Genomic DNA, 21,235 nt, shown 5'->3' with positions numbered 1-21,235 from the left:
TAGATAAGCCATTTGATGAGGATGAGGTGTTTGGGGGTGATTAGTGATTTTAAGGGTGATAAGGCTCCTGGTCCAGATGGTTTTTCCATGGCGTTCTTTCAATCTTGCTGGTGTATTTTGAAGGCTGATATTATGGTTGTGTTTCACAACTTTCATACCAAGTTGTGTTTGAGAAGAGCCTTAATGCTTCTTTCCTTGCTCTTATTCCCAAAAAGGTGGATGCCATGGAGATCAAGGATTTCCGGCCTATTAGTTTGGTTGGTGGGATTTATAAGATAAGGTGTTGGCCAACTGGCTTCGAAGGGTGGCTCATAGGCTTATTCCAGATTCTCAGAATGCTTTTGTGAAAGGTAGACAGATCTTGGATTCCTTTTTAATTGCTTATGAGTGTATTGATAGTAGATTGAAGGCAAGTGTTCCAGGTGTTTTGTGTAAGTTGGATGTGGAGAAGGCGTATGACCATGTTAGTTGGGGTTTTTTAATGTATATGCTTCAGCGTTGTGAGTTTTTAGAGAAATGGAGAAAATGGATAATGTGTTGCAGCTCAACTGTTAAATTCTCCATTCTGCTCAATGGTAGTCCTTTTAATTTCTTTGGAAGCTCTAAGGGGATTCGACAAGGGGACCCCTTGTCTCCGCTACTTTTTGATATTGTTATGGACACTTTGAGTTGTATGTTGGATGTGGCGGCTGCTTCTAGACAGTTCGCAGGCTTCTCTGTAGGTAATATGGCTGGTAACTCGGTGATGGTGTCTCACCTTTTATTTGCTGATGACACCCTTATTTTTTGTGATGCTGATTCCACGCAAATAGCTAGTTTGAGGGCTATTTTGGCTAGGTTTGAGGAGGTCTCAGGATTAAGAATTAATTTGGGAAAATCTGAGTTGGTTCCTATTGGTGTGGTTCACAATATGGATGTTCTGGTGGGGATGTTGGGTTGTAGGCAATCCTCTCTTCCTTTGAAATATCTATACCTACCGTTAGGTGCTAAATTTAAGGAGTTGTCTATCTGGAATCCCATTTTGGAGAAGATGGAGAGGAGATTGACAGGTTGAAAGATGTTGTATTTATCTAAAGGAGGTAAGGTAACTCTTATTAAAAGTACTCTTTCCTCTTTACCTACTTACTTTCTTTCCCTTCTGCCTTTACCTAGGAAGGTGGCAAATCATATGGAGAAATTACAACGAGATTTTCTGTGGAGTGGTATTAGTGGTGATTCTAAACTTCATTTAGTCAATTGGATGAAGGTTTGTAAGCCGCTGCAGCTTGGAGGGTTAGGTATTAAGACGATTGAGGAGTTTCAATTCTGCTTCGTTAGGGAAATGGTTATGGAGGTATGGCATGGAGACCGATGCTCTATGGAGGAGGGTTATTGAGGTGAAATATGAGAATGATTGGGGTGGGTGGTGCACGAAAAAGGTGACTAGTGCTTATGGTGTTAGCTTGTGGAGATACATTAGTAGTGGTTGGCAGAATTTTTCTAAACTCCTTTTGTATGATGTGGGGGATGATACTAGAGTGAAGTTTTGGGAGCATGTGTGGTATAGAGATCATACTCTACAAGAGGCTTTCTCGGAACTTTATTGTCTTTGTAGGACAAAGGATTCTTCAGTTCCGGAGGTTATATGTTGGTCTGGTGGAAGGATTCATTGGGATGCTAAATTCTGTCATCCCCCTCAAGATTGGGAACAAGAATCCTTTGATCTATTTATGGATATGGTCTACTCTTCGTCGGTACAGGGTTTGGGTCCTGATCGGGTTTGTTGGAAGCCAGCTAGGAGTAGAGGTTTTGAGGTTAAATGATTCTATCTTTCTTCCTACCCTCCTACCCTCTTATCTTTCCCTTGGAGAATGATATGGCATTCAAAGGTTCCTCCAAGGGTAGCTTTCTTTTCTTGAGCTGCTTCCTTAGGAAAGATTTTAACAACTAATAACCTTCGCAAAAGATGTGTGCTAGTTCTTCATTGGTGCTATATGTGTAAGAATTATGGGGAGTTAGTGGATCATCTTCTTCTTCACTGCCCCATAGCTTGTGACTTGTGGTCGTTGGTGCTCTGTTTGTTTGGTATCCACTGGGTTATGCCTTTCAAGGTTATTGGGTTGTTTGAGTCTTGACAGGGTATGTTTGGACGTCATCGTAACATAGATTTGTGGAGACTTGCGCCTCATTGCTTGTTATGGTGCATTTGGCGTGAAAGAAATGCTAGAAGCTTTAAGGGATGTGAGTGCTCTATGTTAGAGATTAAGTCTTTTTTTCTACACACTCTCCTCATTTGGAGTGTGGTCCTTTGTCATTTTTCTTCTTCTTCCCTTCCTGTTTTGCTTGATCATTGTAACCTTGGTCCTTGATTTGTACCCCCTTAGTACATTCTCAATGTACTCAGGTAGGCTGTTTTTCTTTGCTTAATATTATTTTTCATTACTTATCATTAAAAAAAAAAACAATGAGAAATAGATAATAACAACTCCATGAAAATAAAAATAATAATTAAACTTAACAAAATAAAATAGTAACACCTACTTACATTGGCAATAGATAATGTCAACTACGATTTCAAATTTTGAAAACTCTTAAAATGAAATTGTAAAAGTTCATATATTTACGGTTTTTTTTTTCAATAACTTGATATATTAAAATTCATCTTTTATTAAATTTAAGTTTTTTAATGACCCCCTAAAAGAATTCTTGGTTCTACTGAGAGTACAATTATGTTGTATTGCCTCCTTTCACATTATTGTGGGTTCCATTAATTGAATTCATGGTAACTCAACTAAATTTTTTTTTTAATTTATGGTAGGATCTAACATTCATATAAAACGAGGGAATACCATGTAACTAAGATCTAGGAGTATCCAAAAGTGTTCTCTATACTGTATATTCTTGAGATCCAATTCCAACTCATTATAGCTTCATAATCTTTCATAAGAGTGTGCATGGGTTGAGTTAAGGGATTTTTCAATCCAATCCACTATATTTGGGTTGAAAAAACACTCAATCCAACCCAATACATCATAGGGTTCAACCCAACCCACATAGGTCGGATTGGACATTTAAAATAACAACATATTTACTAATTAAACCTAAGGATAGCACCAAACTAACACAATATATTATTAGTGCATCAAACCAACACAAATAAAAGCAAATTTATATCTTATAATTACTTTGGTATTTCATCAAACCCAAATAGTAAGTAATAAAACTATATAATATATATTTTAAATAAATATCAAACATAGATGGGTTGGGTTGGGTTAGGTGAATTTGTATCTTTGCTAATCCGCATTCAACCCAACTAACTGTAAAATAAAATTTGGCAACCCAATCCAACCCACCAACCCTTAAATATCGACCCAATCGGTGGGTTGGGTTGGATTGGATTGGTTTTGGCGGATTGGTAGGTTAGCTGTACACCCTACTTTTTGACTTACTATATTGATGCATGTATACTCCTTTAACTTGAATTTTTGGCTATAAGATAGTTTCAGTATCCCTATCCATGAGTTTAATATAGCCATTATCTAGATTATGTGATGTAGTGGAGGTTGTGCAGATTCATAATGTGATTATGTTGATGATAATTTTGATAGTTGAGATATATTTCATTGACCCAAACCTTGAAGATGATAATGTGACCATATCTAATGGAGCAATACATAAGACACGCAATTTTAGATTATCAAACTTCTGATATGTTTATTGAGTATAATTTATCTCGAGTGTCATTTCCATTATATAATACACAATCTTGTTCTCTTTTGACTTGCCTCTGATTCTTACGCTATTATCCAGTGAGTCTTTTGACATTTTTGAACCCATTAATAAACCAATAATATTTTTCTCACATCTACCATTCTATTTACACTTTGTTTCAATACGAATCTTGTAGTTCTATTTTCACCTCTAGATGTTAGCGTGTGATTTATCACTTACACGATTTATTTAGCGCCTTATTTGTTGTTTCAATATTTTTGCAGATTAGTTGATTGTGCTTACAGTTTTACAAGATCATTTAGGACGTGATATTTTAAGCTTTAGGTGGACTATCATCAAAATCTATAGTGCATTATTAGTTTCGGAGATTTTCTTTTTTTATTTGAAATTCAATCTTTTTGTTTTGGGAGTTTACTCTATCATGAGTTATTTTAAATTTTTATTTATGTTTTATCATTAGAAGTTGGATGATAATGTTATTTTGGAATTTATGAATATCAAATCTTATTTACATGTGAGACAATGATAATATTTTGATTTTAAGAGGCACAATGTTATGACATTACATAAGTGATGCCTTTAAATCTAGAACATGCATAATTTCTATGGATTGCTCATACACTAGAGCAGTGTCAATGGCTTGCTCATGACTCATGAGGGTAGAGGAGAAGGAGAACTAATGGGTATGGAGTTTAGTTAACATCATTTGGCCAGGTAATGAAGAACACATCCATTTGGCTTGATAACTAGTACTCTTAAAGGACCTCTGAGTTTTTGACAATGGTTTGAGAACTTTTGTCTCATGATCTTGTTCTATATAATGCTAATGTCTTTAAGCTCAATGACTGGTTGTGTCCAGCAAGTTACAATGATTTTATATTTTTATTGCAAACAATGTTGGTTCCTTCTTGGCACATCCTAATTTATTTAATTAATTTCTTTATGTTACTTATTATCCTTGAAGTATTTCATCAATAAAAAAGTAGAGGAGGTTAATCCTCTCAAAAAAAGAAAAAAAGAAAAGAGAAATACCGGGCCATGAAACACAAATCAATGAGAAAGAATGAGAAATACCGGGCCATGAAACACAAATCAATGAGAAAGAATGAGAAATACCGGGCCCAAGATCCTTCTGGCTTCACACCCTCTGGTCTAGTGACATAGAAGAGGGCCAATGTCTCTGTCACAAGGCATGACTAGGATGCCCTATAACGTCGCTGATCAATAGTAAGGTTGTTCCATGCAACAAGACTTAGACCCTAAAAAATCAACTGCAAATCGACTTGTTTCATAGAGTGAACATTGGGTGTCTTGCTACTAAAGCTAATCTTCATGATCATCAATCATCATATTCTCCCCGATGATTTTTATTTTTTTTATTTTTATAATCATTTGTTGCGTACATTTTCAAGAAGTTTGAAAGGAAGAATTCTACAACTAATAATCCTTGTCTGAGCCCATGATTTCTCAGGCCCAATTGATGCCTTCCTTTTCAGTTGGACAAATTGAATAAGGATTCCTAGGTCGCCATTGTTTGTGTTCAGAATGCAAAGCTATTACACATTTATACGTACATGGCAATTTAGGCCTATCAACAAGCCGGGCTCTATGTGCATATCAGATAAGATTTTAATCCAAATTCAATTTTAACTAAATTACATCTTTAGTCCTTAGTATTTACATTATGTGTCAATTCGATCCCTAACATTTCAAATGTGTTATTTTAATCCTCAACCTTTTGTTATTGCGTCAAAAACTTAAAATAGTTTCTATCGTTAAGTGATGGATTAAAAATACCAACACCATAAGGCTTTTTTTTTTTTTAATAATAATAAATAAAATACCCAAAAGGGATGAAAGTGACATCTCTAATGGTGGTGAATAATATTTTAATATTACGGTTAACCATATTGGCATTTTCTATTTGCCACTTGACTGTAGAAACCATTTTGACTCAATACCAAAAAGTTAAGGACTAAAGTGATATATATAAAATGTTATGGACCAAATTGACACAGTGTATAAAGGTTAAGTACCAAAAATATAATGTACCCTAATATGGTGAAATTAGCATGGTTGGGTTGCATGTCTATTGGTTTGGAGTCGACTTCAGCATGCACCCTCGCCCTTAGGTTAATGGGTGAATACATATGCTGAAAAAAAAAAAAAATAAAAGTCGGGCTCAACGTGCATATTAAACAAGATTTTAATCCAAATTCACTTTTATATATAGGACCCGAATTTGAATTTGAATACGATGAATATAGAAACCGTAATTGAGTTCAGAACTTCAAATCAAATAAGAGCACGTAAATGCCGAAAGCAATTAATTCCTTCTTTTTTAATTTTTTTTAACAAATATGTTATAAGATAAGATTTTAACCTATGACATTTAGCATATGATGATTCGTATTTATCATCATCATAGAGTGGTAAGCTTTTCCAAATGGACCAAATCCATGAACCATTCTCATAATCTTGTTGTGCTAGTCGAGGGGACTAAAACTAGCTCATTTAATAGCTAGTACTGTGATAAGGTATAAGAATTTTGTCTTCATTAGTCACTTACATTGTTTTTGTGTATTGCAAGCATGTTATGATTTTTAGGGTTTTAGTTAAAATCATTATTTGTTATAGCCATTTAATCTATTTAATATCCAATTAAATTGTGACATTTGTTTATGAGTATTCTTATCTCTTTCACACAATACATACAAGAAAAAATTGCTTGTTGCTTGTTTTGCCCTGTTCTCAACACTGTTCCAGTCGAAAGGTGCAAATGGCACACATAGCCACCAAAAGAAATATAATGAGTAATACAATATATATATATATAAATATATATATATATATATAAATATATATATTTATATTTATTTATTTATATCATGTCAAATCAAAGCAAAAAACTCAAAAACAAAACAAAGAAATTGTATTTGGGGCCGGCCAGCAGCCATGTGAATGTACTCGAAAGTCAGTGGTTGGGTGGGGAACACTAAGAACCAGCTCAAACTTTGAAACTAAAATCCCTTGACTTTTCCTCATTTTCTATTTTCAATATCACACAAATTAAGAAACTCTGTTCATTCTCTCTCTCTCTCTCTCTCTCTTAGAGATGGCTGCAGAAACATTTGTCTTTAACATCGCAGCAAAAGTGCTAAGGAAAATAGGGTCCCCGGCCGGCTTTCCAAGAAGCTTGCTTGGTATGGGGTGTTGAAAGCGATCTGAACAGACTTGAAAACATCCTATCCACCATCAAAGTTGTGTTGTTGGATGCAGAAGACCAACAAGTACATAATCAGGAGCTGACCGTCTGGCTTGGGCAGCTCAAAGAAGTGTTTTATGATGCTCAAGATGTCCTTGATGAATTCGAGTGAAGCGCTGCGGATGCAAGTGGTGGAAATACAAGGGAGCACCACCAGGAAGGTACACGGTTTCTTTTCTTCCTCTAATTCACTTATATTTGTTAAGGAAAGTATCTCCATTCATGACAGTGCTGATCTTGTGGGCAAGACAGCAAACTCATTTCCTAATATAATCCCAACAACTATTGGTGAAACTAAGTCAACAAGCACCTCCATTTTGGAAAGCTTAAACAGAGGAAATCAATCAAAGTAGTGTGACCCACGTGCAAACAAATTCCACTAATTTGTCATTGCCTTTCATATGCTAATATATTCCTTAATATATGTATATTCCTTGTATATGCTTTGTAGTATATATATTCTGGTTGTATCTCATATTTTCAATATAGAGAAATAATTACCTCTTATATTTTTGAGCTTTTACATGGTATCAGAGCCCTCTGGTTCACACCAAACTTCTCCAATGGCCGACTTAAACTCCTTTGCCAATTTTTTCCAAACACCCAATATAACTCTCTTGATTTCCATAAAATTAGATGAAAGAAATTACCTGCAATAGGTCTCTCAATTCTTGCCCATCTTGCGAAGCTACGACCTGTTGAGCATTGTTGATGGCTCAGAGGTGTGTCTTGACAAGCACACAATTGCTGGGGAAAAACAAGTTAAGAACCTAGAATATGTGATTTGGTACAAAAAGGACCAACTTCTCTTGAGCTGGATAATTGCAACTCTCACTCCTAATGTTCTTTCCACTGTTTATGGACTGAACACATCTTGCCAAGTCTGGAATTCTTTGGCAACTAGATATGCTTCCCAATCAAAATCTCGCATTGCTCACTTAAAACACCAATTGTAGACTCTGCGACAAGAATCTCGATCTTGCTTGGAGTATCTCCAATTGGCTAAGTCATAGGCAGATCAACTTGCTGCCGCGAATAAGCCAGTGGATGACGATGATCTGATTTCATACATAGTCAGTGGTCTAAATCCATCATTCAATGCCTTCATCACAACATTTCGCCTTGATGAATCACTTCTTCTACTTATGCCTCCACATCCATGTATTTCTCTTTTTCCCCTAGATTCTCATTCCTCCTCATCTCCTATGGACACCTCAACCCACTCCCCATTACTATCTTCTCCATCTCCCTCTCCTCACCAACACTTGTCTCCACCTCAATCACCTTCTCCAAATTCCTTACTTTCCACATCTAACAACCTTCCCCACCCTAACCCATCTGAGACTTCTCAACCACCTATTCCCTCCACTCGAATGGTAACATGTTCCATGACTGGTGCTTCCCGCCCTAAAAACTTCCCAGACCATAAGCTCTATTACTCCACATGCCACCCTCTTAAGGCCTTTCATGCCAACTCACTTCCTACCGAACCCACCACCTTTAACCAAGCTTTCAAACTCCCTGAATGGCGAGCAACCATGGAGGTAGAATTTGGTACCTTGTTAGCTAATGGAACCTGGTCCCTTTGTCCTCGACCACCCAACAGAAAAATTATTTGGAATAAATGGGTTTTCCGTCTTAAACAAAAGGCTGATGGTTCAATTGATCGCTATAAGGCGAGACTTGTTGCTAAAGGGTTTGATCAAGAGGATGGAGTTGATTACACTGAGACATTTAGCCCTGTTATCAAACCCACCACAATTCGTGTTATCCTCGCATTGGCTGTGCATTTTAATTGGTCCATTCGCCAATTGGATGTCTCAAATGCCTTTTTACATGGTTCTCTTCTTGAAGAAGTATTTATGGAACAGCCAAGAGGATTTGTTGATCCTAAGCTTCCTCATCATGTCTGTCGGTTGCACAAGGCTTTATATGGACTTAAGCAAGCCCCTCATGCATGGTTCACTCATCTTCGACAATCTCTTATCCATTTGGGGTTCCTTGAATCATTGGTTGATGCCTCCTTGTTTACCTTTCATCATTCTGCTATTCACAATTATGTCCTTATTTATGTTGATGATATATTGGTTACTGGAACTCGTACATTGTTAGGATTAGTGCCCTTAAATCCTATTGTATGATGCTATGTATGATATTATGTATGACATTATGTATGACTTTATATTGTGATTGATAAAGTTATTTTATTATTATCTAAAATAATGGTAACGTGAATATGAGACATTATCATATAGTCCATGAGATGCATTGTATGTGATTTATGTGAAAAGTCACAGAAGATGTAAATCACAAGTTCTTTGTAAACTCAGAATTTATAGTTCGTAGTCGGTGATGAAATTGGACATTTCATCTGCGAAGACTATAACGTATCAACTAAGATGATTTGTCTTGATCATGGAAGTGGATACTTCTAGTTGATATGTTGATATGTTTTAAGAGTTAAGACATATTGAACAGGACCGCTGTGAGGTTTATTATTTTCCTAACGACTGTCAAATGAATAATAAATCTCACGACTTCTATTTGCATGAACTCTTAATCCTGAGAGAATAATGGACCTGATCATGAAGTGTAGGTTGCTTTGATATATCAGGAGTGAGATTTGAAATGACGGTCAAAACCTCAGTATGTTGGGCAGCCACATTTAGTGTTGATGGAACATATATTCTCAAGATGGAATTCATAGTCTCTTGCAGGAGATATAAAATATTCCCTTGAGATAAGTTTAATGGGTTCAGTTATTCAGAGAGTTAGGCCTAACCACTTTAGTAAGAAATTACTAAAATATATATTTATGAAATTGGATTTCATAAATATATAATGAATAACTTTAAATAATTAAACCGGGTACTCAAGGATAAGATGTAGTAATTTACAAAGTGGCAGTCTATATTTATGACTTTGTGTTACTACGAATATTTTATGAAGGGGTTACGTGTTTAATAAAGTCTTGGGATATAATTTATTAATAAGGCCTATAGAGTGCAATTATATTTATATAGTGGTATTAAATATAATTAATGGTAACTTTGACTTGTCAAGAGTTGACGAAAAAGCCCAAGGCCTATTGGAGCTAAGTGTCTTATCGGTCCCTTTTGGTCCCACCTGCCACACATTAAAGCCCAATTGAAAGCGCCCACAGCCAGCCCAATTAGATAATCGCTAGTTATAAAGGGAGAAACATACATAATTTTTATGTGTAGAGTTTAGAAAAGAAAAAGAAACGGTGTGTGAGAGAGTGTGAGACACACTTTCATTCTCCCTTTGAAAAACTGATTGAGAGACCACACATCTTGGGCGTAAAGTGGAATTGGAGTGAAGATTAAAAGTGTTCCCAAGTGCTTCTAATCTTTGTTTTGAATTTCTCCACACCAAGGTACGCTATCTTGTTCTTAAATTCTGAAATTTACATTGTGCATGTTATCAATCATGAATGAAATAGATCCTAGTTCGTTGCTTCCGCTGTGGGTTTTGCATGAGATGCAAAACCAGAATTTTTCCTTCAATTGGTATCAGAGCCAGGTTTTCATATCATGATTGTATAGCGTGTAATTAAATTTTGGAATTTAAGAAAAACTGTTATTATTGTGCTTCAATTTTCTACATCAAATTATGGTGTTGTGTCATGCTTTTGATTTTCATGAATATGTTTCGGTGATGTTCATATGCCATAAACGATTCAAAAATAATTGTCATGTACGGACTGCATGTAGAATATATGATTGGCAGTTTTTTGAATGGCAGTTATGCACTTGTCAAAAACTTTGAATCATTATTGCTCCGTTTGACTTTGAATTCATTGCATGGTTAACACGGATTGGATGCACCAATGTATGAAAACCGCACGGATTCACACGGATTCATTCATTATTTTTTTTTTTTCAAAACCGCTGGAAACTTTCTTAAAAAGTGACAGTTATGTCACGGATTGGATGAAGAAGGTGAATCTGTACCGGGGTAGTTACTGACCGTTTTGAATTGGAATTCAATTCATTCATTGCACCGTTTGACCGTTTGGCTTGGAATTCCAATGTACGGTTTGATTTTTTGTCATGGCTTGGACTTAATGCATGGTTGCATGACTTGGCCCCTGTAGAATGTCTTAGAAAAAGAGAATCCGTGAGGATTCAAGTCTTCTCTGACAAATATATATATATATATATATATATATATAATAATCATATATATATATATTATATTATAATATATATATATATATATAAAGTAATAATTATATATTATATATATTAATTTGAATATTATATTATATATAATATAATATAAATTTTTATATATAATAAATGTTTTTATTACGTTATATATATTTATATATATTAATGCTAGTTTAATGAAATTTATTCCTGATTAGATTATGATTATTTTTTCAACGTGTCTAGCATTATTATCATTCTTGATTTTAAAAACCTTAATTTAAAATATCTAGTGGGAGAGAGATTCAAGGGTTGGATCTCACGGCCTCCATTGTTGGTTCATAAGTAGCGCGAAATATATACTTTGTCTTTGCCTCGAGCTTAACATTCCATGCGGAGAGTATTTATTTCATGGCCCTACAAGATTGAATTTCTTGGTTTATAGTGGTTTGATAAACACCTTGTCTTAGCTTCGAGTTTTGCATTCCATGCGGAGGGTGTTTTATCATGGTACTAAAAAATAAGCCTGTTAAAGGGATGAGATGTGGTTACACATGATTCTAGACAATGGTATACACTAGACTAAGTATTTTAGTATCCTCTATGCTGAGTTCTTACTATTATTACTTAGAGGCTAAATATAAAACGGCATATTATTAGTATTTGATAAGAGTTATCATGATAGTGCTAATAATGAGAATAGTTCTCAATCAATCATAATATTTTATGTTCACTCTATGCTGAGGGACATTGAATATGAGATTGGGTTGTCGTTGCATATATTATTTTATGGTTTTATTAAGGTTCCATATTATATGTTTTTATGCAAAATTGATAATGTCCAATTTACTTATTATATTCATGTTTATTATTTTCAGATTTTTTCATGGCATCATTTAGCCCACTTGTTGCTATTCTTAATCAAAACAAACTGACTGGATCCAACTATGTTGACTGGAAAAGAAATTTGGACATTGTTCTTACTGCTGAAGAGCACAAGTATGTGCTTACTCAACCATGTCCTAACTTTCCTTCATTAGATGCTCCTCTTCGAGGAAAAACAATGATATGATCGTTGGCAGAAATCTAATGAGATGGCCAAGTGCTACATCCTAGCATCTATCTCAAATGTTCTACAAAGATCAAATGCAGGATGTAGAACTTGCTTCTACATAATGCATAGTCTCGAAGGAGATGTTTGGTGAGCAAGGCCGTTCGCAAGGCAAGAAACCATGAGGCAAATTTATAATACCAAGATGGTCATAGGAAGTTCAAGGAGGGAGCATTGTCTTAGGATGATTGCTAATTCGAACACATTGGAAGTTTTAGGTGCCGACATTGATGGAGAATCCCAAGTGGATATGATACTCTAGTCACTACTAGAATCATTCAAGGAATTCAGACTCAATTATAATATGAACAAAATGATTTATTCTTTGTCTGAATTAATGAATGAGTTAGTGGCAGCATAAGGCATCCTTGGTACTTCTAGTGTTGAAGCCAATGTGGGTGAAGCTTCTACTTCTCAACCTAAGTCGAAAGGCAAGGGTAAGAAGAAGAAGAAGAATGACTTCACTAAGAAAGATGGTAAACAAATTGCCTTAGGGATTGCCAACAAAGGAAAGAAAACCAAAGGAAAGTGTTTCCATTGTGGTGAGAAAGGACATTGGAAGAGGAATTGTCCAACATACAAGGCTGCCAAGAATAAAGGTATGAAAAGTTCATTTCTTCTTGAAATATGTTTGGTACAGAATCCAATCGTATTCCCCTGGTGTGTGGATTCAAAGTTGTACTAATCATATCTCGCAATTCTTTGCAGGGTTCCAGGAGACCAGAAGTTGAATGAGGGAGAACTATTTCTTACTTTGGCTGATGGGAGCAAGATTCCGGTTGAAGCTGTTGGAGTGTTTAATTTGTGTTTTAAGTCTAGAGTTTTAATATTGGAAGACTGTTTGTATGTACCTCATGTTCGTAGGAATTTAATTTCTGCAACTTACTTAGGTAAATGTGGATATTGTGTTATCCTGAGAGACAATGTTGTAATAAAGAAGGATAAAGTGTTTATCTGTTCTGGCAATATTGTGGATGGTCTTTATATTTTAACTCCTGATAAGCATGAATTATACAATTCTGAATTAGATAGTAACTCTCATGTGAAATCATTAAAGAGAATTTTCTTCTACTAGTGATGCATATCTATGGCACTTGCGTTTAGGTCATATCAATTCAAGTAGGATTCAAAGACTAATCAAAGATGGACTTTTACAGCCCATGGACTTTGATGGTTTTCCAGTTTGCGAATCTTGTTTGGAAGGTAAGATGACCAAACGACCTTTTAATGCAAAGGGTAGAAGAGCCCAAGATTTGCTAGAACTAGTCCATTCAGATGTATGTGGTCCTATGTCAATCCAAGCAAGAGGTGGCTATGAGTATTTCATTACTTTCACTGATGATTACTCTAGATTTGGTTATGTGTACCTAATGAAACTAAGTCCGAAGCCTTTGAAAAGTTCAAAGAGTTTAGGGCTGAAGCCGAGAATCAATTAGGTAAACACATAAAGGCCATTCGACTCGATCAAGGTGGCGAATACCTTCTTGGTGGTTTCAAGGATTACTTGACCGAAAATGGAATTATATCACAATTGATCGCACCTAGAACTCCACAACAAAATGGTGTAGCGTAAAGAAGGAATAGGACTCTTTTTAGATATGGTTAGGTCCATGTTGAGTTATTCGACTCTACCAATTTCTTTTTGGGGATATGCCTTAAATACTGCAATGTATCTTCTGAATTTAGTACCTTCGAAGTCTATTCCTAAAACACCTGTAGAATTGTGAAATGGGCGTAAGCCTAGTATGAGACATCTCCACATTTGGGGTTGTCCAGTACATGTGTTGAAAGGAAAGTCTGACAAATTACAATCTAAAACAGAAGTGGTATTTTTTGTTGGGTATCCAAAAGGAACAGTTGGAGGTTTATTCTATAGTCATAAGGATAATAAAGTGTTTGTTAGCACAAATGCCAAATTCTTAGAAAATGACTATATGAATAATTTTACTCCTAGAAGTAGAGTTGTCTTGGCTGAAATGAATGAACCTGTAGTTGAACAACCAATGGATGAAACTAAGGATGATGTGACTGTATTAGATACACCACAAGATACTACTCATGAGTTGTCTAGTACACAGGTGCCTCGTCGTAGTGGGAGAATTGTTCGGCCTCCTATAAGATTCGTAGGTTTAGGAGAAACTTATGAGGCTATCTCAGAAGAGGCCTGAATCGGATCCTTACACTTATGATGAAGCAAGGTATAATATAGATGCACATCATTGGGACCAAGCTATGAAATCTGAATTGGATTCTATGGATTCCAATCATGTATGGGATCTTGTAAAAGGCGCCTAACGGCATTAAACCCGTTGGTTGCAAATGGGTTTACAAGAGAAAGAGAGGGATAGATGGAAAGGTTGAAACCTTTAAAGCAAGACTAGTGGCGAAAGGGTATACACAAAAAGAAGGTATTGATTATGATGAAACTTTTTCGCCAGTAGCCATGCTTCAATCTATCAGAATTCTCTTATCCATTGCTGCTTATTATGATTATGAGATTTGGCAAATGGATATCAAGACTGCATTTCTTAATGGCAATCTTGAAGAAGAAATATACATGTTGCAACCAGAAGGTTTCATAGCAAAGAACCAAGAGCATATGGTATGCAAGTTGAATAGGTCCATTTATGGACTTAAACAAGCATCTAGGTCCTGGAACATCAGATTTGATCAAGCAATCAAGTCATTTGGTTTTGAACAAAATCTTGATGAACCATGTGTGTACAAAAGACATCAAGATAAAATAGTAATGTTCCTAGTGCTTTATGTTGATGATATTCTACTCATTAGGAATGATGTAGGGGTAATGCCATCGGTTAAAGTTTGGTTGTTAAGCCAATTTGATATGAAGGACTTGGGTGAGGCTAACTTTATTCTAGGGATCAAGTTTTGGCGAGATCGCAAGAATAAAATGTTAGGCTTATCACAAGCTGGATATATAGATAAGGTTCTAGAACGGTTTAGCATGCAAAACTCCAAGAAAGGATTGCTTCCTTTTAGACATGGAGTTCCTCTGTCTGATGACCAAATGTCTAAGACTCAAGAGGAAGAAAATATGATGAGACAAGTTCCCTATGCTTCGCAAAGGGGAAGTCTCATGTATGCCATGCTTTGTACTAGACCAGATATTTGTTATTCAAGCTGGCATGGTCGCTCGATATCAATCAAATCCAGGACCAAAACATTGGCAAGTCAGAAGCATATTCTCAAGTACCTTAGGAGAACGAGAGATTATATGCTTGTTTACCATAGTGAGGATTTGATTCCCATTGGCTATAGCTGCATTGCATTTTCAATCGATCTAGATTTTAAAATCCACTTCAGGATGTGTTTTCACCTTGGGAGGTGGAGCCATAAGTTGGAGGAGTGTTAAGCAATCTTGCATTGCGGACTCCACCATGGAAGCCGAGTACGTTGCTGCTTGTGAAGCAGCAAAGGAGGCTGTTTGGCTCAAGAAATTCCTTTCTGATCTTGGTGTTGTAAGAATGGAGCAACTTCCCATCACATTGTTTTGCGACAATAGTGGAGCGGTTGCACAATCCAAAGATCCAAGGAATCACAAGAAAGGAAAGCACATTGAGAGGAAGTATCACATCATTCGAGACATTGTTGCTCGTGGAGATGTTGTGGTAGCAAAGATTGAAAGTGCAAATAATCTAGCAGATCCTTTTACCAAAGCCTTACCTCAAAGGACTTTCGAGTCACATTTGGAGGGAATGGGAGTTAGATTAATGCACAATAGTCTTTAGGGCAAGTGGGAGATTGTTAGGATTAGTGCCCTTAAATCCTATTGTATGATGCTATGTATGATATTATGTATGACATTATGTATGACTTTATATTGTGATTGATAAAGTTATTTTATTATTATCTAAAATAATGGTAACGTGAATATGAGACATTATCATATAGTCCATGAGATGCATTGTATGTGATTTATGTGAAAAGTCACAGAAGATGTAAATCACAAGTTCTTTGTAAACTCAGAATTTATAGTTCGTAGTCGGTGATGAAATTGGACATTTCATCTGCGAAGACTATAACGTATCAACTAAGATGATTTGTCTTGATCATGGAAGTGGATACTTCTAGTTGATATGTTGATATGTTTTAAGAGTTAAGACATATTGAACAGGACCGCTGTGAGGTTTATTATTTTCCTAACGACTGTCAAATGAATAATAAATCTCACGACTTCTATTTGCATGAACTCTTAATCCTGAGAGAATAATGGACCCGATCATGAAGTGTAGGTTGCTTTGATATATCGTAGTGAGATTTGAAATGACGGTCAAAACCTCAGTATGTTGGGCAGCCACATTTAGTGTTGATGGAACATATATTCTCAAGATGGAATTCATAGTCTCTTGCAGGAGATATAAAATATTCCCTTGAGATAAGTTTAATGGGTTCAGTTATTCAGAGAGTTAGGCCTAACCACTTTAGTAAGAAATTACTAAAATATATATTTATGAAATTGGATTTCATAAATATATAATGAATAACTTTAAATAATTAAACCGGGTACTCAAGGATAAGATGTAGTAATTTACAAAGTGGCAGTCTATATTTATGACTTTGTGTTACTACGAATATTTTATGAAGGGGTTACGTGTTTAATAAAGTCTTGGGATATAATTTATTAATAAGGCCTAGAGTGCAATTATATTTATATAGTGGTATTAAATATAATTAATGGTAACTTTGGACTTGTCAAGAGTTGACGAAAAAGCCCAAGGCCTATTGGAGCTAGTGTCTTATCGGTCCCTTTTGGTCCCACTCCAAGCCACACATTAAAGCCCAATTGGAAAGGCCCAATAGGCCAGCCCAATTAGATAATCAGTTAGTTATAAAGGGAGAAACATACATAATTTTTATGTGTAGAGTTTAGAAAAGAAAAAGAAACGGTGTGTGAGAGAGTGTGAGACACACTTTCATTCTCCCTTTGAAGAACTGATTGAGAGACCACACATCTTGGGCGTAAAGTGGAATTGGAGTGAAGATTAAAAGTGTTCCCAAGTGCTACTAATCTTTGTTTTGAATTTCTCCACACCAAGGTACGCTATCTTGTTCTTAAATTCTGAAATTTACATTGTGCATGTTATCAATCATGAATGAAATAGATCCTTGTTCATCGCTTCCGCTGTGGGTTTTGCATGAGATGCAAAACCAGATTTTTTCCTTCATACATCACATATGTTGCACTTGATTAAGCATCTTCAATCTGACTTTCCATTGAAATACTTGGGTGAGCTATCTTATTTTTTAGGTGTTCATGCAGTCCGAGATTCCCATGGTCTCCACTTTTCGAAATCCAAGTACATTTCAGAGCTCCTTCATTGTGCTCGCATGGTTGGTGCTAAACCATCTTCCACCCCCACTGCCTCTGGTTCTAAACTCTCACGTTTTAATGGTGCACCTTTACCCAATGGCACTGAGTATAGGCAAATTGTTGGTGCTCTCCAGTATTGCACTCTTACACGTCCTGACATTGCATTCTCAGTAAATCAGTTATGTCAATTTATGCACTCACCTACATCTGATCACTGGACTGCTGCTAAATGGGTGTTGCGCTACTTAAAAGGGACCATAGATCATGGCTTGTCTTTCCCTAAAAGCTCACTTAAGCTTCATGCCTTTTGTGACTCTGATTGGGCTAGCAATCCCGATGACCGACGATCAACCACTGGATTTGACATCTTTCTTGGCCCTTGTCTTGTTTCCTGGAGTGACAAGAAGCAACTCATCGTGGCTCGTTCAAGTACAGACGCTAAATATCGGGCCATGGCTATCACTACTGCTGACTTATATTGGATACGAATGCTCCTGAAGTATCTCCATGTCCCTTTAGTCTCACCGCCCACCTTTTGGTGTGACAATGTTGGTGAGTTGGCCTTTGCTTCAAAATCGGTTTTCCATGCCAGAACCAAACATATCGAGGTCGATTATCACTTCATTCGTGAAAAATTTGTTAATAAATATATGGTGATTCGCTTTATTTCTACTAATGATCAAGTTGCTGATATTTTTACAAAGGGTTTATTTACTCCATGCTTCAGTGTTACGGTCCAAGCTTCTGGTTACGTCATGTCCCATCAGCTTGCAGGAGGATGTTAAGGAAAGTATTTTCATTCATGACAGTGCTGATCTTGTGGGCAAGACAGCAAACTCATTTCCTAATATAATCCCAACAGCTGTTGCAGAAACTAAGTCAACGAGCACCTTTGTTTTGTAAAGCTTAAACAAAGGAAATCAATCAAAGTAGCATGACCCACATGCAGACAAATTCCACTAATTTGTCATTGCCTTTCCTGTGCTAATATGTTCCTTAATATATGTATATTCCTTGTATATGCTTTGCAGTATATATATTTTGGTTGTATCTCATATTTTCAATGTAGAGAAATAATTACCTCTTGTATCTTTGAGCTTTTACAGTATTCCGAACCAAGATGGCTCACAAAGTCAAAGAAATTAGAGTTCTTTTAGATGAGGTTGCAGCCGATAAGGATAAGTTTCATCTCTCTCAACGGTCAGATAATAAGCATTTGGTGCGTGGGAGGGAGATGAGCTACTCCTTTGTCCAAGCTTCATTTGTAATAGGAAGAGACAAAGACAAAGAACAAATTATAGAATGTCTAATGCATCCTACAAATGATCAAAAGGTCTTTGTTATTTCTGTAGTTGGGATTGGAGGGGTTGGCAAAACTGCATTAGCTAAACTAGTGTTCAATGATGCAAGAGTAGTCCACCATTTAAGTTAAAAGGTTGGATGTGTGTTTCTAATGAATTCGTTTTAAAACAGCTATTGGTAAAAATTATCAGATCAATAACTAGTGAAAATTGTAACGATTTGGAGAAAGAGCAATTGCAAATGCGCCTTCGAAATATTCTGGATTGTAAGAAATTCTTGCTCATCTTGGATGATGTTTGGAACGAGGACAGGGTGAAATGGATTGAGTTGAGGAATTTGTTGATGGGGGGTGCCGATGGAAGTAAGATCCTTGTAACTACACGCAGCCCCACAATTGCTTCCATGATGAGCACCATGTGCCCATACAATTTGAAAGGTCTTCCACAAAAAGAGTGTATGTCTGTATTTATAAAATGGGCATTTGATGAAGGATACGAGAGGCAACATGCAAACCTAGTGGAAATTGGGGAAGAGATTGTGAAGAAATGCAAAGGAGTTCCCTTGGCAGTGAAGTCATTGGGAAGCTTATTATATTCAAAACTTGATGAGCGCGATTGGCGTTTTGTTAAAGACAATGAAATCTGGAAATTGAACAGAAAAGAAGGTGATATTTTGTTGGCCTTGCAATTGAGTTACAATCAAATGCCATCTTACTTGAAACAATGTTTTGCTTATTTTTCATTTCTTTTAAAAGATTACAAATACAATACTTTAGACTTAATTCCATTTTGGATGGCGCAAGGGTTGCTTCAATCACTGGATGAAAATCAAGAGCCAGAAGATATTGGCAACCAATATGTAGATGAGCTCTTTTCAAGATGCTTTCTTGAAGATTATAGTGATGCTGGTTACTTTCAACTATTCAAAATACATGATCTAGCTCTATCAATAGCCCAAAGTGAGTGCTTAATTATGAATTGTCAAACCCAAAACATCTCTAAAAAGGTTTGGCATTTGTCCTATTATGACAACACTTGGCAGGATGAAAATATTTTGAAATGTTTACAATAATCAAAGAGTTTACGGACCATTTTTTCTCCGATTGAAGGGGTTGGACTCACTTCTGAATCCTTTATTGATGCATGTCTCTCAGGATTTAAATACTTGCGAGTTCTAGATTTAAGTGACTCATGTTTTGAGGTGTTACCTAGCTCTATCGGTACCATGAAGCATTTAAGGTGGATAAATTTAAGAAAAAAAAAAGAAAAAACTCCCGAACTCCATTTGCAAACTTCAAAATCTGCAGACTTTATTCCTTGATGGATGTGAAAAATTAGAACTGCCAAAAGATATAAGATACATGATGAGCCTCAGATGGTTGTCAATAACAACCAAACAAAAGTCTCTACCTATGGCCTGGAATTCTCTAAGAAATTTGGCATTATTTAATTGTGGCAATCTAGAATCTTTGTCTGAAATGTTGCAAGGTTGCACATGCCTCCTTTGGATGTTGATTATTGACAATTGTGAGGGTATGATTTCTTTAATTCCAATTCTAAAATTCCTTACTAGTTTAGAGGTTTTGGCCATTGAGAATTGTGAAAAACTTGATCTGACTGAAGGAGAAGACAATCAAGAAGAATTCCCAACAAGTCTTCGAGCATTTATAAGCTTCTCTAAATTACCACAGTTGGTGGTTTTGCCTGAATGGATTAAACGATCTGCAAAAACATTACAGTCCATATCAATCCAGAGTTGTCCCAACTTGACAATATTACCAGCGTGGCTACTGAATCTTGAAACACTTAAAAAACTTATAATTTTGAATTGCCCCAAATTGTGGCTCGAAGATCATTCGGAAGTGCCGAATGTCCCGAGTTAAGTAGAAGATGCCAACCGGAAATCGGAGAGGAATGGAACAAGTTTGCTCATGCATAAGAAATTTATCACGACCATATGCGGATTAAATAAGTTGAGAATGAGGTATGGAGTAATCAGTTCCCTCTCTTTTAATTATTCTTCTTCTAAGAGTTTAATATTGTTCTATCTCTGTTGTGTGATCATTGGTGTTGCAAATCCATATACACATATAAATATAAGCATATTAAATATTTATTCGTCCACTTTACATTTGTTTAAAGTTGGAATTCTTGTTATGCAAATTAAATGTTGTATAATGTTGATCAAGTTGAACAATTTTTTTTAAAGAAGTCGAACTTTTTAACATTTTATCGATGTTTTCTACTCAAATTTGCTACTGCATTGCAAAAATAAATGAATATTTTTAAAACAAAATAAGATAGCTTGTGTAACTTGTGTTATATTCCCTAGTACATAAA

General features: G+C 35.9%; 1 pseudogene; it reads left to right on the top strand.

Moving 5' to 3' along the window:
• Positions 1–6,829: 6,829 nt before the first annotated feature.
• Positions 6,830–20,778, top strand: LOC142638266 (putative disease resistance protein RGA3; annotated as a pseudogene).
• Positions 20,779–21,235: the final 457 nt, after the last annotated feature.

Source organism: Castanea sativa, chromosome 6, assembly GCF_040712315.1.
Source record: "Castanea sativa cultivar Marrone di Chiusa Pesio chromosome 6, ASM4071231v1".
Taxonomy (NCBI): Eukaryota; Viridiplantae; Streptophyta; class Magnoliopsida; order Fagales; family Fagaceae; genus Castanea; species Castanea sativa.
Note: the sequence above shows the minus strand (reverse complement) of the source record. Positions and strands in the feature narration are given on the sequence as shown.